We start from the raw sequence: 24,778 nt of genomic DNA on the forward strand, positions 1-24,778 counted from the left end.
ATGAAGAGCATAGAGGGAGATTGTGCAATGTAGTCTGATTGTGCTCCACTTATAATGTGCAAAATTTGCTTTCTATTCAAAAAAGTAAACTTAAATCAAACTTACTCTGAGTCCCTTGGATTAGTAACAGTTGCAGTCACATCACATGACAGGAATGCCAATGGGACTAACCTTCAAAATAAAGCAGTATATAGGCAGGAAAGATTTGAGGAGATCGTGGCTGGAGTTTTCCCCCCTAACAGAGTAAGTGGACTAAAAGTTTTCCTTTTTTACCAAACTTGGGTAGACTTTTTATACCAATACATGGCGAGATAGTGATCCACTGAAAATAAAACACACTTTTTAGTTAAAATAATTTTTATTAGGGTATTGTTATAATATTGATCATTGTTGCTGGAGTTCAAAAGAGCACAGCATCCACAAGGCTAAGGCTTAGAGACAGCGTTCTTTAATAAACCAGACAAGCACTGAAGTGCGTTATTGGAAGCATGTTGAAATATGTGGTGCGTTTAGTAACAAACAATACTGGGTTGAGTCACCTTTTTTCAAATTATTTTCTTCCCTTTTCTCTGATATCATAGGCTACACATCAACTGTGGCTAAGAGAAAGGTCAGGCAGATAACCTGTTCCTAGGTCTCAGTCAACGGCACTCTGAGGTGGACCCTGGGAGTTGTGTGAGAGACCAGTCTGGTGGTGATATTAAAGTGCTTTCCGTTTTCTATGGCGAATCGAAGGAGCAAGTTCATGAATTTGCACACGCACTAAAACGTGGAAATCGTATGTTGGTAAATTTATTTCACAGGAGCTGCGGCGATCGTTGCCATGCCGTTCTGCGCAATTTCTGTCCCATTGTTTCCACTGGTTGGTGAATCTGTAAAAAGGACAAATGTAAGGAATCTTGCAACACCAGGTTATAGTCCAACAACAAAGGAGGCAGTAGAAGGGGAAAGTCAGAAGAATTTTTTTCAACGTGAACCACAAGTGGCTGTTAAGGTGGAAAATATCAGGGTGATTCCACAACCTGGCACTCCAAGCAGAGGCCGAGCTCATGGAGTAGGAGGAGCATAGACCGTTCCCAAGTTCACAACCTTTTCACCGAGCTATTTGACCCTGAGATGAGCTTCTGACCCCATATCTGCTCCATCACCAAGACTGCCTACTTCCACTTCCGTAACATCTCCCGTCTCCGCCCCTGCCCCAGCTCATCTGCTGCTGAAACACTCATCCAGGCCTTTGTTACCTCTAGACATGACTATTCCAATGCTCTCCCATCTTCCACCCTCCATAACCTTGAGCTCATCCAGAACTCTGCTGCCTGTATCCTGACTCACACCAAGTCCGTTCACCCATCATCCCCGTGCTCACTGACCTACATTGAGCTCAGAGAGGGCGTGACGGGAGATATGAGAAAAACTAGAGAAAGATGCGAGTTCAGGGCTTGTATAAGAGGGAATCTTGGGGGAAGTTTGTGAGATAATGGTTTCTCTTTGTTAAGCTAGGGGAAGGGAGAGAAGCGGCAGAATCAGCTGAACAGATGGTCTCAAACTTAGTGACAAAGAAGTCCATGAGCTCCTCGCATTTGTTATTGGAGGTGAGTGTTTTTATCTTTCCTTGTGGGCCAGGAGCTCTCTGGGCCTCACAAGGAAGCCTTGGGCCTCCACTGTCTCGGGCTCCCTGCTCCCCCGATCATCTTCACACCCCCGCCCCTCCGCCCCGACCACCTCCTTCTCCTTACCATCGATCACCCAGGTCCTTGGCTGAGGCGTCCTGGATCTTCCAGTCCCGCTGGCCGGCCAGGTAGTGTGCGGGTTTGGACGGGACTCTGATAAAAGTTATGGAAATGAGGCCCAGGCATTAAGATCAGCCGGGCCTCCACATCCCTGGACTCCCTGGGAGCTTCGGGGCTCGCAAGCACTGTGCCCGTCCCCCGATCCCCCTATAAAATTGGGGCCATAGAGTAACCATTTAATTTCACTCAGTGCTTTCTGAAAGATTTTCGTTTTGCTCCCTGGAACTAAAGGTACCAAAAGGTAAATGAGTTGAAATTTTTTTACTGGGATTAGTTGGCAAATGCTTCATGCAGATTCCTCTGCCTGCTATTTTTAACTATGGTATTAACCCATTAAAGTAAATGCTCTTGGCCCATATAATCATACAAATGTGTGAAGCTTTTGTTGGCTCCAATAGTAATTTATAGCAAGATCACCAGGAACCCAGATTAATTCATGATTTATTCCCGATTTCAGAAGGGTGAACTTTACTCAAATGACAGAGGATTTGGAGCAGGTGAATTGGTCAATCCTACTGGATGGGAGGAAACCGATGCGGAATATAAATGTAAAGTTTTTAGGAACACGTGGAAGCCATGTCAAAAGAAGGGAGTGTAGTAAGAAAAAGCCAAGATGGCTGAATGGTCATGTACAAAGACAAATAAGATGTAAACAAAAATATTTTTATAAATTAAAGCCACATTATATTCAATGAAACAAAGACAGGTACTGGGAACAGCAAACAAAAACCACAGCTGCTATTAGATCAGCTAAAAATTTAATGGAAAAGAGGATTGGGGACAACTGTGGTAGCAATTTGAAAAGATTTTTAAGCTCTGTGAAGAGTCAGAGGACCCTCAAAGACTGTATTGGGCCATTGAAAGATGCTCAAGGACAGATTATAAATGACTCTCAGGGTAAGGCAGAGATACTAAAAGAGTACTTTGCTTCAGTCTTCACTTGATGATGCCGAACTGACAGAATTAAATGGAGTTATCAATAAAGTTGTTAATATTAATATAGGTGAACATATTGTTTTAGATAGAATTAGGAACTTCAAAATATATCGGTCTGCCGACTCGGGTGATAGCCACCTGAGCGTCCTCAAGGGAATAAGACAAGTGCTATACGAGCCCCTAGCCTGTAATTTTAATAGCTCACTGGAGTCTGGGATGGTTCCTTTAGACTTGAAGGAGGCTAGAGTAGTTACAATCTTTACAAAGGGTGATAAGGCAGAACCGGGTAACTATAGGCCCACTAGCTTGATTTCAGTAAAGGAGATGCTTGAGGGAATTATTCGGGATGCACAATACTTAGACAGGGAAGGCCATATCAAGGACACACGATATGGCTTCTGAAAAAGTTCCTGTCTCACCAATTTGATTGTACTTTTTGAAGAAGTCGCCAGGGTAGTTGATGAGGGAAACCCAGTAGATATTGTCTACCACGACTTTCAGAAAGCTTTTGATAAGGGACCGCATAAGAGACTTTTCTATGTGATTGAATCTTCTGCAATTAGTGGTAATCTACAGCGCTGGATTGAAAACTGGCTGAAAGCCCGTAGGCAGAAAGTGGTTGTAGATTTGAAATTTCTTGGAGTGGTGTCCCGCAGGGATCAGTGTTAGGACCATTGCTATTTATTATTTTCATTAATAATCTAGATGTAGGCATTGGGGGAACTATCTGCAAATTTGCAGATGATACCAAGATATGTCAGGACTGTAGAGGATGCATGACTACTACAAGCAGATTTAGATGCACTGAGGGATTGGGCCCGTTACTAGCAAATGACGTTTAACGTCATAAAGTGCAGTGTTATGCATCTGGGAAAGGCAAATGTTGAACATACATATACCCTTCAGGGAAAATAACTAAAGCCAGTAATGAAAGTAAGAAATCTGAGCATTCTAGTGCATAGATCTCTAAAAGATTCATGACCAATGCCATGAAGCTATAGCTAGAGTGAACAGGGTGCTTGGGTGTATTTACTACAATTAATTACAAAACAAAGCCTACTATTTTGTCCATCTACAAGACATTCGTTCGGCCTCAGTTAGATTATTACTATATCCGGTTTTGCTCTCCTCACATGGTGGGTGATATTGAGGTTTTGGAAAAGGTGCAAAGGAGGGCCACAAGATTAATTCCCAGTCTAAAGCATCTTATTATCCAGATAGGCTCACAAAGAGCTGGGCCTCTATAATTTAAAGAAGTGTAGACTTATGGTGATTTGATTGAGGTTTATAAGATGATGAAAGGATTAGATTGTGTTTGTGCAGATAAATGTTTCAACTAAATAGGTTAGGAAAGGCAAGGGGTTACAATTTTAAGTTATATAAGGGCAGAACTAGGTTGGATGTTAGGCGGTTCTTCTTTTCCCAGAGAATAGTGGCCCTGTGGAACAGGTTGCTGGTTCATGCGGTGAACACTGATTCGCTGAATTCCTTCAAGCGAGAGCTGGACCTATTTCTGGCTGGGGCGGAGATCTCCTCCCCAGGACCTGGTTACATTAATGAGGGCCAGAATGCTCTCCTGAACTAGCTTTCGATTGCCTAAAGTGGTCGGAGAGGAATTTTCCAGTTCTTTTCCCCCTAATTGGCCTTAATCTGGTTTTTCGCCTCTCCTAGAAGATTACTTGGCTTCTGGGTGGGATGGGTGTGTATTTATTGTGATGCTTAAGACATCCCAACTATATGGGACAGGCTGGATGGACCAATAGGTCTTTTCCTGTCCATCATTTTTCGTATATTCGTATGTAACCTTAATTGAATCTGAATTGATCATTCCTGAGCGTTCAAGGACACGTCGAGGTGAAATGGATGATTATTGATGAAATGTGCAATGTGGTTGATACACTCCCCAGCATTAACTGACACATTTTCAGTTTGTGAGCATTCATAATAAGAATTGAAGTTGCTGCTCATCAAATTGCACAAGAAAATAAGACTGTTTGGAACAAGGAGAATATTTGAACAATTGAATATTTCATGTACAGTATTTGATGACACTGCCTCTCCCCAATTTATTTCTCTCTTCAGGGATGTGACTAACATAAGAACATAAGAAATAGGAGCAGGAGTAGGCCATACGGCCCCTTGAGCCGGCTCTGCCATTCAATAAGATTATGGCTGATCTTCGACCTCAATTCCGCTTTTCCGCCCGATCCCCATGTCCCTTGATTCCCTTGGAGTCCAAAAATCTCGTGACTTCAGCCTTGAATACACTCAACGACTGAGCATCCACAGCCCTCTGCGGTAGAGAATTCCAAAGAGTCACAACTCTCTGAGCAAAGAAGTTTCTCCTCATCTCAGTCCTAAATGGCCGACCCCTTATCCTGAGACCATGTCCCCTAGATCTCGACTCTCCAGCCAGGAGAAACAGCCTCTCAGCATCTACCCTGTCAAGTCCTCTCAGAATCTTATGTTTCAATGAGATCACCTCTCATTCTTCTAAATTCCGGAGAATATAGGCCCATTTTACTCAATCTCTCATCTCAGGAATCAATCTAGTGAACCTTCATTGCACCGCCTCTAAGGCAAGTATATCCTTCCTTAGATAAGGAGACCAAAACTGTGCACAGTACTCCAGGTGTGGTCTCACTAAAGCACTGTACAATTGCAGCACGTCTTCCTTATTCTTTTACTCCAACCCCTTTTCAATAAAGGCCAACATACCATTTGCCTTTCTAATTGCTTGCTATACCTGCACGTTAACTTTCGGTGTTTCACGAACACCAACATTTAATAGTTTCTCACCATTTAAAAAATAACGAGAGATAAAATTTCCAAGAAGTTAAAACTCTTCTCCATGCCCCACTGAAGTAATATAGCCAAACTTGGGGGGCACCAGTCTAACATTGCAACTTAGATTATTCAAGTCTGACCAGTTGTATTCTACAGAAGACATTTCCATTAGTCTATTTAAATTGGAACCTATAGGGGTTTCATTTCCTCTGTGCTACTGTTAGCACACTGGTTAATGTGTTTGTCTTTAAAACAATGTAGACCATGAAAAGCTAATTAATTTTGTCCAGCGTCTGCAAAGGGATATAGACAGGTTAAGTGAGTGGACAAGAAGGTGGCAGATGGAGTATAACGTGGGAAATATGAGGTTATTCACTTTGGCAGGAAGAATAGAAAAACAGAATATTTTTTAAATGGTGAGAAACTATTAAATGTTGGTGTTCAGAGAGACTTGGGTGTCCTCGTACAAGAAATATAAAAAGTTAGTATGCAGGTACAGCAAGCAATTAGGAAGGCAAATGGCATGTTGGCCTTTATTGCAAGCGGGTTGGAGTACAAGAGTAACGAAGTCTTACTACACTTGTTCGGGGCATTGGTGAGACCTCACCTGGAGTATTGCATCCAGTTTTGGTCTCCTTATCTAAGGAAGGATATACTTGCCTTAGAGGCGGTGCAACAAAGGTTCACTAGATTAATTCCTGGGATCAGAGGGTTGTCCTATGAGGCGAGGTTGAGTAGAATCGGCCTATACTCTCTGAAGTTCAGAGGAATGAGAGGTGATCTCATTGAAACATATAAGGTTCTGAGAGGGCTTGACAGGGTAGATGCTGAGAGATTGTTTCCCCTGGCTAGAGAGTCTAGAACTAGGGGGCATAATCGTAAGATATGGAGTCGGCCATTCAAGACTGAGATGAGGGGGAATTTCTTCACGCAGAGGGTTGTGAATCTTTGGAATTCTCTACCCCAGATTCAAGGCTGAGATGGATAGATTTTTGGACTATAGGGGAATCAAGCGATATGGGGATCGGGCGGGAAAATGGAGTTGAGGTCGAAGATCAGCCATGATCTGATTGAATGGCGGAGCAGGCTCAAGGGACTGTATGGCCTGCTCCTCCTCCTAGTTCTTATGTTCTTAGAACAATAGAACCGGCCTGTACTCGAAGGAGGGTAAATTCAAAACTAATCTGAAATACTAGCCTCGATTTTAAGCACCCCCACCGCCCCCCACCCCCCCCCCCCCCACAATGCCCCAACGGGCGGGACAGGGTTGGGTGAGAGGTAAAAATGTTGAACTTTATCAATGTGCCTAAAGTTAAGGAGGCCTGATTTAAATGCAGCTTCTGCAGTCACAGGTACTTTCTCAGTTCATTGTGGGCTACGGTTTTGAGAATAGATTGTTTGGCACTGTGACTTTGATACTCTCTGTTTAAAAAAGGAGAATTCGTTTACGGGTGCTGCTCTAGTCGCGTTCTATTGGAGTGAAGAAAGGGAGGAGGAAGAGGAGCGCCAGCACTAAGGGCATGCTGAGGAGGGAGTTGCAAGGGAGAAGCAGAGAAGTCCTGTTCTTAACCAAATAGTCACTTTTTTTTCGAGGAGTTAATTCAACATTACATTAACTGCCTTTGATCAGTGTATATCCCATATACCTACTGTATTACATGAGAAAGAACTCATTTGAATTTCTAGTCTCAATTCGGGCATGTTTATTTTATGCTCATGGCCTCCAGTCCTGCAATCACTCTTCAAGTAAAATGACCTGCTTAAATTTGCATTAGCCATTCCTCTCAGCACACCTCATCTCTCAATCCTATTTGCTGAAATCAGGTTCAGTTCTGTGAGTCTCTTCATAATTTGACTTTCAGGTTTCAGAAAAATGAGGCAAGAATTCCTTTGTTCATTATGTGTAGTACATCTAAATGTTAATTTAGGAATGATTCCAAGTAGAACACCAATTGCACTAAATCCAGCACATTTTAAGTGTGGTTGATTTCTTAGTGGTGTTTTCACAGAATCATAGTATCATAGTAGGTACAGCACAGGAGGAGGCCATTCAGCCCATCATGCCTGTGCTGACTCTTTGAAAGAGCTACCCAATAGTCCCATTCTCCTGCTTTTTCCCCATAGCCCTGTAATTTTTTTTCCTACAAGTATTTACTCAATTACCTTTTAAAAGTTATTATTGAGTCTGCTTCCAACACCCTTTCAGAAAGTGAATTTCAGATCATAACAATTCGCTGCGTAAAAAAATGTTCCCTCGTGTCACCTCTGGCTCTTTTGCCGATCACCTTAAATCTATGCCCTCTGATTACCAACCCTCCTGCCACTGGAAATAATTACTCTGTCAAAACCGTCCATGATTTTGAAAATCTCAGTTTAAACTTCTCTGTTCGAAGGAGAAAAACCCCAGCTTCTTCAATCTCTCCACATAATTGAATTCCCTCATCCCTGGTACTATTCTTGTAAATCTCTTCTGCACCCTCTCTGAGGCCTTGACATCCTTCCTAAAGCGTGGTGTCCAGAATTGAACACAATAATCCAGCTGAGGCCTAACCAGTGTTTTATAAAGGTTTAGCATAATTTCCTTGCTTTTGTACTCTGTGCCTCTATTAATAAAGCCCAGGATCCCATATGCTTTTTTAACAGCCTTCTCAACTTGTCCTGCCACCTTCAAAGATTTGTGTATGTGCACCCCCAGGTCTCTCTGTTCCGGCACTCCCTTTAAAATTGTACCATTTAGTTTATATTGCCTCTCCTCATTCTTCCTACCAAAATGTATCATTTCAAACGTCGCTGCATTAAATTTCATCTTCCATGTGTCTGCCCATTTCACCAGTCTGTCTATGTCCCCCTGAAGTCTGTTTCTATCCTCCACATTGTTTACTACATTTCTGAGTTTCGTGTCATCTGCAAACTTTGAAATTATACCCTCTATACCCAAGTCCAGGTCATTAATATATATCAAAAAGGGCGGTGGTCCTAATACTGACCCCTGGGAAACACCACTGTATACTTCCCTCCAGTCTGAAAAACAACCGTTCACCACTACTCTCTGCTTTCTGTCCCCTAGCCAATTTTGTATCCACGCTGCCACTGTCCCTTTAATCCCATGGGCTTTAATTTTGCTAACAAGTCTATTATGTGGTACTTTATCAAATGCCTTTTGAAAGTCCACTATATACATCAACTGCACTACCCTCATCAACCCTCTCCATTACTTCATCAAAGAACTCAATCAAGTTAGTCAAATATGATTTTTCTTTAACAAATGACTTTCATTTATTAGCCTATACTTTTCCAAGTGCCAATTAATTTTGTCCCGGATTATTGTCTCTAAATGTTTCCCCACCACCAACGTTAGGCTGACTGGCCTGTAATTGTTGGGTTTATCCCTCTCCTGTTTTAGAACAGGGGTGTGACATTTGCAATCCTCCAGTCCTCTAGCACCGTCGCCATATCTAAGGATGATTATGGTCAAAGCCTCCTCAATTTCCACCCTTACTTCCCTCAGTAACTTAGGATGTATCCATTCTGAACCGGGTGACTTTTCTACTTTGAGTACTGCCAACCTTTTAAGTATTCTTCTTTCTCTATTTTTATCCTATCCAATATCGCTACTACTCCTCCTTTACTGCTACCATGGCAGCATCCTCTTCTCTAGTGAACACGGAAGCAAAGTATTCATTTAGTACCTCAGCCATGCCCTCCGACTCCACAAGAAGATCTGCTTTTTTGTCCCCAATCGGTCCCACCCTTCCTTTGACTACCCTTTTACTATTTATATATTTATAAAATACTTTTGGGTTCCCTTTTATGTTAGCCGTTAATCTATTCTCATACTCTCTCTTTGCCCTTCTTATTCCCTTTTTTAGATCTCATCTGTACTTTCTGTATTCAGCCTGGTTCTCTACTGTATTATGAACCTTACATTCATCATGATCCTCCTTTTTCTGTTTCATTTTAATCTCTATATCTTTAGTCATCCAGGAAGCTCTAGCTTTGAATGCCCTTTCTTTCCCCCGTGTAGGGATGTGTCTACCCTGTACCTGAACCAACTCCTCCTTGTTCAATTACTGTTTTGCCTAACAATTTTTGATTCCAATCCACCTGGGCAAAATCCCTTTTAACTCACTGAAATTAGCCCTCCTCCAGTCAAGTATTTTCACATTTGATTGTTCCTTATCATTTTGCATAACTATTCTAAACCTAATATTATAATCACAGTTCCCCAAATGCTCCCCCACTGAAACATGCTCCACCTGCCCCACTTCGTTCCCCAGAACTAGATTCAGCACGGATTCCTTCCTCGTTGGCAAAGTTCTCTTGTACACATTTCAGGAATTCCAACCCCTCTTTGCCCTTTACACTGTTACTGTCTCAGTCTATATTGAGATAATTGAAGTCCCCCATTATCACTACTCTATAGTTCTTGCATCTTTCTGTAATTTGTCTGCATATTTGCTCCTCTAGCTCCTTCCCATTATTTGGTGGCCTATAGTATACATCCAGTAGCATAATCGCTCCTCTATTGTTCCTTAATTCTAACCAAATAGTTTCTGTCTTTGACACCGCAACTACACCATCCATTTCCAGTGCCATCATAGTTTCTTTGATCAATACTGCCACCCCCCACCCCCTCCTATCTTTCCTTCCCTATCTTTCCTGAATACCTCGTAGCCGAGAATATTAACTACCCTATCCTCCCCTTGTTTGAGCCAGGTCTCTGTTATTGCCACTGTATCATAGTCCCATTTGGCGACTTGAGCCTGCAGCTCACCAACCTTATTTACCACGCGACATGCATTTACACACATGCATTCCAAACTAACCTTAGACTGCCTCACATTTGCCCCCTGCCTGTTCCCTCTTATTTCTGAACTATTCTTTATTCCAGTGCTGTTTGTCCCTCCCAGTCCTCTGTGCACCTTGTTTTTCCTCTTTAATGTTTCATCCTGTGCCCATCCCCATGCTAAATTAGTTTAAACCCTCCTCCACGGCACTAGTTAACCTCCCCATTGGTCCCAGTTATGTTGAGGTGCAACCCGTCCATCTTGAACAGATCTCTCCTGCCCTAAAACTGGTCCCAATGCCCCAGGAATCTGAAGCCCTCCCTCCTGCACCATTTCTCCAGCATTAACCTGTCTTGTCCTACTATTCCTATACTCACGAACGCATCGCACTGGGAGTAATCCAGAGATTACAACCTTTGAGGTCCTGCTTTTTAACTTCCTCCCTTGCTCCTAGTAGGTGTTTTCTAGTAATTGTTTTAAAAGCTTCTGAATTAGGCTGCTTGAAGTGTAATCAAAAATATTGTAAGGGGAATTAGCATGAGGCCTATGTAAACCATTCACAATTATAGGTTTATAAAAGCCCCGGGGAGATATCTGTGTTGCCTCTTCAAGCGAACAGTAAATGTTTCAATGAAAACACTAAACATTTTGCATTGCAACTCTTATTTAAAAAAAACTTCAGCTACTGTACAAAACAAGCAATTGTGTTGAAACCAGTTTGACCAAATAAAATATGGAGGGGAGGGGCACGGTCTTAATTCCTCCTCTCCACTATGCCCCTGAGCTCTGCTGTGTTACTGGGGAGGTATCAGGTTACACAATGGGCATGATTTTGGCATGGAGCCGGAACTGAGTGGATGGGTAGATTATTGCATGGGAAATTTGGAAGTCAAGTGACCGTGCTGGATTCTGCGATCGCAATTCAATTGAAGGCAAATTATTTCACTTTCGGGTTTCCCATGCAACAGCCAGCCAGATTGACAGGCAGGCTGTCAGGAGGAATGATGTGGAGATGCCGGTGATGGACTGGGGTTGACAATTGTAAACAATTTTACAACACCAAGTTATAGTCCAGCAATTTTATTTTAAATTCACAAGCTTTCGGAGGCTTCCTCCTTCCTCAGGTAAATGTTCAGGAGCTCCTCGAAGCCTACGCATTTATACATATAGAACAATACATGGTGTTTACAGAATGCCCCTGCAACTGCCCGTTGCCAAGGCAATCACCGTGTTCAGACAGAGAGGTGTCACCTGCAGAACCCCCGAATACACATTCAACAAAAAAACAAACAGGAAAAAAAACAGAGAGAGGCAGAAACATCCGGAAGGCAGAGAAAGCCAGCAAATGACCCATTATATTAAAAACAGATAACATTTGTTCGCTGGTGGGGTAACGTGTAGCGTGACATGAACCCAAGATCCCGGTTGAGGCCGTCCTCATGGGTGCGGAACTTGGCTATCAAATTCTGCTCGACGATTTTGCGTTGTCGTGTGTCTCGAAGGCCGCCTTGGAGTACGCTTACCCGAAGGTCGGTGGATGAATGTCCATGACTGCTGAAGTGTTCCCCGACTGGGAGGGAACCCTCCTGTTTGGCGATTGTTGCGCGGTGTCCGTTCATCCGTTGTCGCAGCGTCTGCATGGTCTCGCCAATGTACCATGCTCTGGGGCATCCTTTCCTGCAACGTATGAGGTAGACAACGTTGGCCGAGTCACAGGAGTATGAACCATGCACCTGGTGGGTGGTGTCCTCTCGTGTGATGGTGGTATCTGTGTCGATGATCTGGCATGTCTTGCAGAGGTTACCGTGGCAGGGTTGTGTGGTGTCGTGGACGCTGTTCTCTTGAAAGCTAGGTAATTTGCTGCGAACGACACACGAATCTCCATCAAAGACGGGCACCTCAGCACCTCACTCTACCGCAAGCCCACGGACAACCTCACGATGCTCCACTTTTCCAGCTTCCACCCTAACCACGTCAAAGAGGCCATCCCCTATGGACAGGCCCTGCGAATACACAGGGTCTGCTCAGACGAGGAGGAACGCGATGGACACCTACAGACGCTGAAAGACGCCCTAGTAAGAACGGGATATGACGCTCGACTCATCGATCGACAGTTCCGACGGGCCACAGCAAAAAATCGCTTAGACCTCCTCAGGAGACTAACACGGGACGCAACCAACAGAGTACCCTTTGTCGTCCAGTACTTCCCCGGAGCGGAGAAACTACGCCATGTTCTCCGCAGCCTTCAACATGTCATCAATGAGGACAAACACCTCGCTATGGCCATCCCCACACCTCCACTACTCGCCTTTAAACAGCCACCCAACCTCAGACCATCGTTCGCAGCAAATTACCTAGCTTTCAAGAGAACAGCGTCCACGACACCACACAACCCTGCCACGGTAACCTCTGCAAGACATGCCAGATCATCGACACAGATACCACCATCACACGAGAGGACACCACCCACCAGGTGCATGGTTCATACTCCTGTGACTCGGCCAACGTTGTCTACCTCATACGTTGCAGGAAAGGATGCCCCAGAGCATGGTACATTGGCGAGACCATGCAGACGCTGCGACAACGGATGAACGGACACCGCGCAACAATCGCCAAACAGGAGGGTTCCCTCCCAGTCGGGGAACACTTCAGCAGTCATGGACATTCATCCACCGACCTTCGGGTAAGCGTACTCCAAGGCGGCCTTCGAGACACACGACAACGCAAAATCGTCGAGCAGAAATTGATAGCCAAGTTCCGCACCCATGAGGACGGCCTCAACCGGGATCTTGGGTTCATGTCACGCTACACGTTACCCCACCAGCGAACAAATGTTATCTGTTTTTAATATAATGGGTCATTTGCTGGCTTTCTCTGCCTTCCGGATGTTTCTGCCTCTCTCTGTTTTTTTTCCTGTTTGTTTTTTTGTTGAATGTGTATTCGGGGGTTCTGCAGGTGACACCTCTCTGTCTGAACACGGTGATTGCCTTGGCAACGGGCAGTTGCAGGGGCATTCTGTAAACACCATGTATTGTTCTATATGTATAAATGCGTAGGCTTCGAGGAGCTCCTGAACATTTACCTGAGGAAGGAGGAAGCCTCCGAAAGCTTGTGAATTTAAAATAAAATTGCTGGACTATAACTTGGTGTTGTAAAATTGTTTACAATTGTCAGGAGGAAGGGAGAGAAAGCAGTTGGGAATTGGAGAGGAGGGAGGGAGGGAGAGATCGTGGGGCGTGGAGAACATGGGTGGACGGGGTCTGATGCTGAAGGCGGCCATGGTGGGGGGGGGGGTCTTGACCATCATTGGGGGGGAGTCTCAACCATCGGGGGGAGGGGTCTCGACAATTGGAGAATGGTGGGGGGGGGTCTCGGCGTGAAAGCTGGTTTGATATCCTAACCAACAATTTCTGAGATGGGGTGGTTGGGGGTGAATGAGAGTTTGTGATCCTATGCCAGAATTTCTGCTCAGTGGTGGGGAGAAGGTTTGTTTTCCTAACCTGGAATTTCTGCTATGTGTTTGTGGTCGTATGCTGTGGGGATCCATTTGGCCTTATGATCATTTTTTGGGGGATTGTTACCGGATATATACGATTGGCTTTGTTCCCAATCTTTGTTCAGTGGGTGGGGTTTGATTTTTATTTTTTTTTGCTCAGTTGAATGGGGGCAACGTTTATTATTCTACCGAGGGATGTAGAAAGTGATGCAATGGTGGTGCTGAGGGGGAGAGATTTCTTCTCATTGGTTGCAGTTCTTGCTAGTTAATCTCCCCTGGTACTGCACACAGGAAGTCAAAACCAATGCAACTTTTCAGGTCAACCAAGGGAGATATTTGAACCAAGACTGGGAGGGGAGGGGTAAGAGAAAGGGAGAGGATGAGAACTGTGAAAGCAGACTGAGTGAGGGGGGAGAGGAGGAGTAGGGAAGGGAGAGGCATGAAGGGGAGGAATGGGGAGGAGAGAGAGGACAGATAAAGGGTGAGGACAGGGAAGGGGAGGGTGGGGAGAGAAGGAGGTACAATATAAGTAATATTCATTTTTGGAACTTCCTAACAGCACCAGCACTAGCATTAGCATTAAAAGATGAAAACCATAATGGTTGTCCCTGGCAATTATATTCCGCTGCAAAGGGCCTGTTGATCACTGCTGAGGGAAGACTCAGTTGAGGAAAAAGAAGGACCTTTAGGAACTCTGGTGTGGAAAATAGATTTATTAGAGCAGATATGATAGAGAAGGAGAATATTAGAGAAAGGGATGAAGTATTTACTGGAAGTGGGGTGGGAAGAAACGCAATCCAAATAATTGTGGGAGTCCGAGCTTGTAATAAATATCTATGGAAAGCCCATTGCCAAAGATGGAGAGAGAAAGCTAGAAAAAGAAAGGAAGAGATGGAGCCACACAAAGATAAAGAATGGATAAGAACTGGGAACTAATTTGGAGTTGTACAATTTTTATTAGCAAGACAGCCAAGTTCTTAGAAAATGTTATGATTCTTTCAAGTAACTTGACTGCAGAATATTCCAATATTTCAGATGTTGTTATCATTCTTTAAAATATAAGCTTGTGGACACACTCAACATTGATTCAGGATGTTAACAAGTGATTATTTTCAGTTTATTTAATTTAATTGAGTGATGGCTGGAAGAGTGAATAGAGACCCAACACAAACAGCTCTCAGCCAAACGTTTACCTGAGAGACCAGCTGCAATCCCCGAGCATTTCTTGAGATGTGTCAATCACAGGTTTAAAGGGCCAAATCAACTTCTACATGAATCTCGCCTCCGTTTCACTGGCAAGTTTGAGAAGCCATGGAAAACCCGTGCAGGTAAGGTAACATTTGTTTCGTGTTCAGAATCCACAAAAAATTGTTTAAATTACCTACTTTGCCCCTTTAACAAGTCGGCTGCCGACATTAATAGGGGATGGGACATTCGGGTTTCGGATATGCACGCGCATCCAAACACGGCTGGGTTAAACCCAGGAGTGAGCACGTTGGAGCCGGGTTGCTGTCCTACTGATTAAATCAACAATTTGTACTACCCACCTGACCCCAACCCATCCAATTTTGGGGTTAAAATTACCCTCAATATTTTCTTGCACTCTTAACATGGCCTTCAAAAGATAGTTGTGTTTCACACACACAAGACAAACAACCATTATCTCACAAACAGTATGATCCCAATTTCCCTTCAACCTCAGTCCGGTTTGTCAAGTTTTCGCCATCCTTTCTGATCTTTCTCCTTCTGACTCCAAATGATCTGTCCTAGTTTTGCTACCTTCCTTCTCACCACAAAGGATTTCAAGTTTAACATGGCCTTAAGCTTTTCTATTTTTATTTCTGTTCTTCGTTCTTTGTCCGAGAATTTCACCCTCATGATTCCAATACCTTTGCAATTCTCTTTGGTATCTTAGCTTCACTTAATCTTTTAGAACATAAGAAATAGAAGCAAGAGTAGGCCAAACAGCCCCTCAAGCCTGCTCAGCCATTCAATAAGATCATGGCTGATCTTCGACCTCAACTCCACTTTCCCGCCCGATCCCCATATCCCTTGATTCCCCTAGAGTCCAAAAATCTATCGATCTCAGTCTTGAATATACTCAACGACTGAGCATCCACAGCCCTCTGAGGTAGAGAATTCCAAAGATTCACCACCCTCTGAGTGAAGAAATTCCTCATCTCAGTCCTAAATGGCCAACCCCTTATCCAGTGACTATGCCCTCTAGTTCTAGACTCTCCAGCTAGGGGAAAAAGCCTCACAGGCATCTACCCTATCAAACCCTCTAAGTATTTTATACATTTCAAAGAGATCCCCTTTCATTCTTCTAAACTCCAGAGAGTATCGGTCCATTTTACTCAATCTCTCCTCATAGGTCAACCCTCTCATCCCAGGAGTCAATCTAATGAACCTTTGTTGCAGCGTTTCCAAGGCAAGTATATCCTTCCTTAGGTAAGGAGACTAAAACTGTACACAATACTCCAGGTGTGGTCTCAACAAAGCCCTGTACAATTGTAGCAACACTTCCTCACTCTTATACTCCAACCCCCTAGCAATAAAGGCCAACATACCATTTGCCTTCCTAATTGCTTGTTGTGCCTGTATGTTAACGTTCCGTGTTTCATGTAAAAGGACATCCAAATCTCTCTGGACACTAACATTTAATAGTTTCTCATCATTTAAAAAGTATTCTGTTTTTCTATTCTTCCTACCAAAGTGAATAACCTCACATTTCCCCACATTAGACTCCATCTGCCACCTTCTTGCCCACTCACTTAACCTGTCTATATCCCTTTGCACACTCTTTGGGCTCAATTTTCAAATTAAAAAACAGGTGGGTTGGGGGTGGAAGGCATTGAAAATTGCTACCATTTTAGACCCGCCCCCAACCCGCCCATTTCCGGTTTTCATCTGGGCGGGCAACCAACCCGTTCCCAGGAGGTGTGTCGGGCCTTAAAACCTTTCAAGGAGGCTTCAAGCCTCCATTTTTCACCAATTCCCGATTTCAACCCCGGGGGGCCAAGATTCCCGGGCCTTCTGTTTTACGCCTCGTGAAAGGAGGTGAGAAGGCCTGAGACTAACAGGTAGGTGCCTAGAAAGGCACAGCTTCTGGGCCGGGAGGAGCAGGAGTGCTTCCCCCAGGCCCAACAAGCCTATCTGCACCAACCCCCTAACGATCGCGGACCCCCGACCCTGATCCTCCCCAGACCCCAACCCTCCCCCGACCCTGATCCCAATCCCCCCCAATCCCCTGACCCCGATCCCCCCCCTTAACCCCGACCCCGATCCTCCCCCCTGACCGCCGACCCCGATCCTCCCCCTCTGACCGCCGACCCCAATCCTCCCCCTCCGACCCCCGACCCCGACCCACCCCCCCCCCGATCCTCCCACCCCTGACCCTCCCCCTCAACGATCGCAGACCCCTGCGATGACCCCCGATCCTGACAGCACCCCCGGTGACTGACCCCCGATTCCATCCCCCATTACTCGTGACCCCTGTGCCACCAGTGCCCATCCATGCCCCCATATGCCCCCTGTGCCCACCCATCCCCCCCCCCACCCATCCATACAAACAAAAGACTTACCTGAAGATGTCCTCTCCATGGCTGGTCTTCTGTCCGACTGAGACCAGCCTGTTAATCAGCTGGTCAGTTGCACGGGAAACCGACAAAAAAGAATAAAAGACGTCCTTACATCAAAATTGTAAGGACGTCCGGAAAACCTGTACTAATGGGTTTCCCGACCTCAATTTGATCCCCCCTTCCCGGCTCTGTTTTAAAATCACCCCCTTTGTGTCCTCCTCACAGCTTACTTTCCCACCTAACTTTGTATCATCAGCAAACTTGGATACATTGCACTTGGTCCCTTCATCTAAGTTATTAATACAGATTGTAAATAGCTGAGGCCCAAACACTGATTCTTGCGGCACCGCACTAGTTACAGCCTGTCAACCTGAGAATTACCTGTTTATTCCTACTCTCTGTTTTCTGTCCATTTGCTAATCCTCTATCCATACTAATATGTTACCCCCAATCCCATGAGCCCTTATCTTGTGTAACACCTTGTTGAATGACTTTTGAAAATCCAAATATACTTCTTCAGAACACCTACCTAATTCTCCCCAATTCCTTTAATCCTCTAATCTTTTTCCCTCTGACCTCCCAATTCTCCTTTCTTCAGTTCCAATTCTGATATCATCAAAGTGAGTCACTGTTGTAGAGCACAACGATCTCTACACTGCTGAGGCTGGACAGCAAGTGTCTAACTCTTCTTTTTTTAACTCATCTTATTATTACCCCACCACAAAATAGCAAACCATCATTTCTTAGACCCTCAATTCTATTGAAGGATCCTATCCAAAATAAACTCACCATATATTAATGACTTGGACTTGGGTGTACAGGGCACAATTTCAAAATTTGCAGATAACACAAAATTTGAAAGGGTAGTAAACAGTGAGGACGATAGTGATAGACTTCAAGAGGATGTAGACAGGCTGGTGGCAAGGGTGGACATATGGCAGATGAAATTTAACGCAGAGAAGTGTGAAGTGAAACATTTTGGCAGGAAGAAGGAGGAGAGGCAATATAAACCAAATAGTACAATTCTAAAGGAGTTGCAGGAAAAGAGAGACCTGGGGGTATATGTGTATATTTGAAAGTGGCAGGATAGGTTGAGAAAGCGGTTAAAAAAGCATACAGGATCTGGGCTTTATAAATAGAGGCATAGAGTACAAAAGCAAGGAAGTTATGTTGAACCTTTATAAAACACTGGTTCGGCCACAGCTGGAGTATTGTGTCCAATTCTGGGCACTGCACTTTAGGAAGGATGTAAAGGTCATAAAGAGGGTGCAGAAGAGATTTACTAGAATGGTTCCAGGGATGGGGGACTTCAGTTACATGGATAGATTGGAGAAGCTGGGGTTGTTCTCCTTAGAGCAGAGAAGGTTAAGAGGAGATTTGAAAGAAGTGTTCAAAATCATGAAGGGTTTAGATAAAGTAAATAAAGAGAAACTGTTCCCATTGGTGGAAGGGTTGAGAACCAGGGGACGCAGATTTAAGGTGATTGACAAAAGAAGCAAAGGCGACATGAGAACAATCTTTTCTACGCAGCGAGTAGTTATGATCTAGAATGCACTGCCTGAAAGAGTGATGGAAGCAGATTCAATCGTGGCTTTCAAAAAGGAATTGGGTAAATACTTGAAGGGAAAAAATTTGCAGGGTTACCGGGAAAGAGCACAGGAATGGGACTAACTGGAGGCTGAGTCATTGAATACGTTCAAGGCTGAGTTAGACAAATTTTTGATCATCAAGGGAGTCAAAGGATATGGGGAAAGGGCGGGAAAGTGGAGTTGAGGTAAAAATCAGATCAGCCATGATCTCGTTAAATGGTGGAGCAGGCTCGAGGGGCCAAATGGCCTACTTCTGCTCCTATCTCTTATGGTCTTATGGTCTAACCGGATTGCTCTTACAAAGAGCCGGCACATGGGCCGAATGGCCTCCTCCTGTGCTATAACCATTCTATTGTTCTGAAATGTTAACCTCCCTTTTCTCTCTGTAGGTGATGATCAATCTGCTCTGTATTTTCAGGATTTTCTGGGTTTGTCTTGACAATTTGCTTCCCTTCCCTGCTCTCTGAAGGTGTTGACGTCTTGCTATGTATGATTCCAGGAGTACCAGTTGTCCTTTTTTACTTCGATCAAGTGGCCATTGTTTGTTTGTGAGCCTTAACAGTGGATGTCAGGTGACTGAACCGTGGTGGGGGTTGTTAAAATCACAGTTGAACCCAATCTGTTCTTGTGTTAGTTTGGCTCAATTGGTAGTGTTTTCAACTTTGAGTCAGAAAGTTGTGGGTTCATGCCCTCCTACAGATTTGAGCACATAATCCAAGTTGACATTTCACTGTGGTAACTGAGGGAGTGCTGCATTGTCAGAGGTACTCTATTTCAGATGAGACATTAAACCAATGCCTGTTCAGATGAATGCTAAAGATTCCATGCCACTATTCAAAAGAAGAGGAGGGGAGTTTTCCGAGTGTTCTGACCAATATTCCTCTAACAACCAATACCACTGAAAAACAAATCAAACTGGTTATTCATCTCATCTGCTGTGGGACTTTACTGTGTGAAAATTGGCTGCTGCATTTGCCTGTACAACATCAGTGATTGCACTTCAAAAGTAATGCACTGGCAAGGGACATGCAAGGCAAGTTCTTTCTTTCACACCTGACATCCATACGTGAGCACTTCCAGCAGGGATGGTTGGATAGCAATTAGGAGCAGGAAGCCTAGTTGAAATTTTGCTCCCTAGTCCAGGGAAACTGAAGCCAATTATACAGGCCCTATTTCTGACCAGATGCAATAGTTACCTCAGCACAGACTGGTGATTGAACCGGAGTCATTCCTGTATGGCTTAGACACTCAGAATAAAGTCACTGACTTATTTGAGGAACGTACTTTTTATTTCAGGTTTCAGGTTTCCAGTTTTCCTCTTAAATCCTATTTGTAAAATTCCCTGCGGATGAAATTGGTCATCGCCAGTAGCGGGCTGATAGTGAATCGGTAGCCCGTTTTACGCTGCGTCCAATTTTCTTTTGCATTGACAAGTCAATGGGTATGGTGTGCAACGGTTGCCAATTCGTTATCAGCCCATTTTGCATTACTGGCGTTGAACAATTTCAACTCCCCCCGTCTTTTTTCTCCAGACTCTAAGCTGTTTGTTCTCTCACTCTTTCTGTAGAAGAATGTGATTGTTTTGAGGTCTAGTTTCAGGCCAAAGGATTTTGTTACTAGGGTGAGCGATGTGCAACTTCTGTATCAGATAGTACACCCACCACACTTAAGATGTACTGGGTATAGAATCAAAATATGTGTTTGCTTCAAATTGCCTGAAGTTTATTGGTACAAATTGTTTGTAGCACATTGTACTGGGCTATAGCGTGTACAGAGTAATAACCAAGCTGTACAGAGTAATAACTTGCTTTCTTCTGTTTCAGTGAACTGCTTTAATTTTATATATGTTCAGCACTCCATCTGAACTTGGTAACAAAAAAAGGGCCATGAAACATAAGAACATAAGAAATAGAAACAGGAGTAGGCCATACAGCCCCTCGAGCCTGCTCCGCCATTCAATAAGATCATGGCTGATCTTCAACCTCAACTCCACTTTCCTGCCCGATCTCCATATCCCTTGATTCTCCTTGAGTCCTAAAATCTGTCTATCTCAGCCTTGAAAATACTCAACGACTCAGCATCCACAGCCCTCTGGGGTAGAGAATTCCAAAGATTCACAACCCTCTGAGTAAAGAAATTCCTCCTCACCTCAGTCTTAAATGGCCGACCCCTTATCCTGTGACTATGCCCCCTCGTTCTAGACTCTCCAGCCAGGGGAAACAATCTCAGCCTCTACCCTGTCAAGCCCCCTCAGAATCTTATATGTTTCAATGAGATCCTCCCTCATTCTTCTAAACTTCAGAGAGTATAAGCCCATTCTACTCTATACAGGGCCTGATGATCTACATCCCAGAGTACAAAAGGAAGTAGCCCTGAAAATAGTGGATGCATTGGTGGTCATCTTCCAAAATTCTATTGACTCTGGAACAGTTCCTACAGATTGGAGGGTGGCAAATGTAACCCCACTATTTAAAAAAGGAGGGAAGAGAAAAAACAGGGAATTACAGACCAGTTAGCCTAACATCAGTAGTGGGGAAAATGCTCTAGTCTATTATAAAAGATGTGATAACAGAGCACTTGGAAGGCATGAACGGGGTTGGACAAAGTCAGCATGGGTTTATGAAAGGGAAATCATGCTCAACAAATCTACTGGAGTTTTTTGAGGATGTAACTAGTAGAATAGATAGGGGAGAACCAGTGGATGTGGTGTACTTGGATTTTCAGAAAGCTTTTGATAAGGTCCCACACAAGAGGTTAGTGTGCAAAATTAAAGCACATGGGAGCGGGGGGAATATACTGGCATGGATTGAGAATTGGTTGACAGACAGGAAACAGAGAGTAGGAATAAACGGGTCTTTTTCCGGGTGGCAGGCAGTGACTAGTGGGGTACTGCAGGGATCAGTGCTTGGGCCCCAGCTATTCACAATATATATCAATGATTTGGATGAGGGAACTGAATGTAACATTTCCAAGTTTGCAGACGACACAAAGCTGGGGTGGAATGTGAGCTGTGAGGATGATGCAAAGAGGCTCCAATGTGATTTGGACAAGTTGGGTGAGTGGGCAAGAACATGGCAGATGCAGTATAACGTGGATAAATGTGAGGTTATCCACTTTGGATGTAAAAACAGAAAGACAGATTATCTGAATGGTGATAGATTGGGAAAAGGGGAGGTGCAACGAGACCTGGGTGTCCTTGTATACCAGTCACTGAAAGCGAGCATTCAGGTGCAGCAAACAGTTAAGAAGACGAATGGTATGTTGGCCTTCATTGCAAGAGGATTTGAGTACAGGAGCAGGGATGTCTTACTGCAGTTGTACAGGGCCTTGGTGAGACCACATCTGGAGTATTGCGTGCAGTTTTGGTCTCCTTATCTGAGGAAGGATGTCCTTGTCATGGAGGGAGTGCAACGAAGGTTTACCAGACTGAATCCTGGGATGGCAGGACTGACGTATGAGCATAGATTGGGTCGACTAGGCCTATATTCACTCGCGTTTAGAAGAATGAGAGATGATCTCATCGAAACATATAAAATTCTAACAGGACTAGACAGATTAGATGCAGGGAGGATGTTCCCAATGGATGGGGAATTCATAACCAGGGGTCACAGTCTCAGGATACGGGGTATGCCATTTAGAACCGAGATGAGGAGAAATTTCTTCACTCAGAGGGTGGTGAACCTGTGGAATTCTCTACCACAGAAGGCAGTGGAGGCCAAGTCATTAAATATATTCAAGAAGGAGATAGATATATTTCTTAATGCTAAAGGGATCAAGGGATATAGGGAAAAAGCGGGAACAGGGTACTGAGTTAGACGATCAGCCATGATCATTTTGAATGGTGGAGCAGGCCCGAAGGGCCGAGTGGCCTCCTCTTGCTCCTATTTTCTATGAACACAAGTGATGTGTTGCAGCGAGCAACTGGTCATTACTTAAATCTACTCAGAAACCATCATTTTCACTGCATCAAACGTCTTAAGCAAAGTTGAAGCAAATTGTGCTATACCTGATAAAGGGAGAAACATGCAGGATTTACCACTGGGCGTCAAGCTACACCGAATCACTTGCCCTAGTGCTGGCTACAGGCCATCAAGGTCTTGTAGATTGAGCAAAAGACCAAATAGGATGTAATTCCGCATTCTCTCAGTCGAGAGGTGACGACAAATTGTGCTTTTGGAGAAATTATTGTCACACACTGAAGTGTTCTGGTACACTCCTATTATACTTAAAACAGCATGGCTGTGCCAGTAGCATTAAACAGAAGAACGCCTGTGTATGCTCAGTGTAATGTCACTCCGAGTCTACTGGTCCAAGGGAAATTGGACCCACACCAGTAACTACAATTACCAGAGTTCATTCACCGATTCTTTTAGCTTCTGTATTGTAGCTAATACAATGCAAAATATGTGCTCATTTTCTTTAAGGGTCTTAGAGTAAGCTTAGCATGAGCAGTGATTCCAGAGGAATTAGTGCCAGATTTACAACAACATTCGTGTAAATGCCTTATTAAGTTGGTTTAACATATTGGCTAAGCAGTTGGCTATGTTTTTAAGGGATATTTTCCTTTGAAAGGCCTCTGGCCTCGTTCTGTGCTGTAACCATTCTCTGATTCCATGAAGTGGAGGGGTGGGCGCGGGGACCAGCATTTCCTGCAGAGCTGAAAGCAGCAGCAGCAATGTGGTAAGTGGGAGCAGCGCCAAGAGAGGAGCAGCCAGTAAAGCGGTGAGTGAAACCTGGGGACCTGACTGTGGCTAAATAGTGAAAGATTATTTCCACTGGTGGGCGAATACGAAAAAAGGGACAAAGAGCGAGGATTCTTACTGGAAGAACCAAGGGCGAAGGGAGAAGGAAGGGTCTTGAACTGAGGACTATTATACTGGGGGATCGTTCACCACATTTGGCTATTGAGGTAGAGACTAAAACTTCATTTAAAATGGAACTGGATAAGTATTTGAAAAGGAGGAATGGGGTTACAGGAGAGAGCGCCACGTTAGTTATCAGAGTAATTTCAGTGAGTTACCATTAGTTATTGGTGCAATCAAAGTTCCTCCCACATCTGGTTTCCTCTCCGAAAATTGCTCCCCTGCCCTCGGTTTCCCCTCTCCGCCGCCCTCGGTTTCCCCTCTCCGCCGCCCTCGGTTTCCCCTCTCCGCCGCCCTCGGTTTCCCCTCTCCGCCGCCCTCGGTTTCCCCTCTCCGCCGCCCTCGGTTTCCCCTCTCCGCCGCCCTCGGTTTCCCCTCTCCGCCGCCCTCGGTTTCCCCTCTCCGCCGCCCTCGGTTTCCCCTCTCCGCCGCCCTCGGTTTCCCCTCTCCGCCGCCCTCGGTTTCCCCTCTCCGCCGCCCTCGGTTTCCCCTCTCCGCCGCCCTCGGTTTCCCCTCTCCGCCGCCCTCGGTTTCCCCTCTCCGCCGCCCTCGGTTTCCCCTCTCCGCCGCCCTCGGTTTCCCCTCTCCGCCGCCCTCGGTTTCCCCTCTCCGCCGCCCTCGGTTTCCCCTCTCCGCCGCCCTCGGTTTCCCCTCTCCGCCGCCCTCGGTTTCCCCTCTCCGCCGCCCTCGGTTTCCCCTCTCCGCCGCCTCACGGGTGGCCTCCTGGTTCTTGGAATTTCTCGCACTGCTGGCGTGAAACCACGAGCAAAAAAACTCAACTGCAGGGGACCCAACCTTTATCAGGTAAATGCAATAACGTTTGTAGAAGTCATGTGATCACGGGGTGAATTTTAACCCGGAGCCGGGAAGAGGAAGTCGGGGGCGGGGGGGGGGGGTGGAATTCCTGACAGGAAACCCGAAAATACGGGTTTCCCAGGCGTCCTTACGAT

General features: G+C 44.9%; 1 long non-coding RNA gene across 1 annotated transcript in view; it reads right to left on the reverse strand.

Annotated features, from left to right (window-relative positions):
• Positions 1–369: 369 nt before the first annotated feature.
• The window catches only part of LOC137319276 (uncharacterized), a 92,560-nt gene continuing 68,151 nt past the window's right edge, over positions 370–24,778 (reverse strand). The window contains exon 3 of the long non-coding RNA XR_010962067.1: positions 370–872. This is a non-coding gene — a long non-coding RNA (uncharacterized lncRNA). The remainder of the gene's footprint in view (positions 873–24,778) is intronic.

The sequence above is a fragment of the Heptranchias perlo genome, chromosome 3, assembly GCF_035084215.1.
Source record: "Heptranchias perlo isolate sHepPer1 chromosome 3, sHepPer1.hap1, whole genome shotgun sequence".
In the NCBI taxonomy this organism is placed as follows: domain Eukaryota; kingdom Metazoa; phylum Chordata; class Chondrichthyes; order Hexanchiformes; family Hexanchidae; genus Heptranchias; species Heptranchias perlo.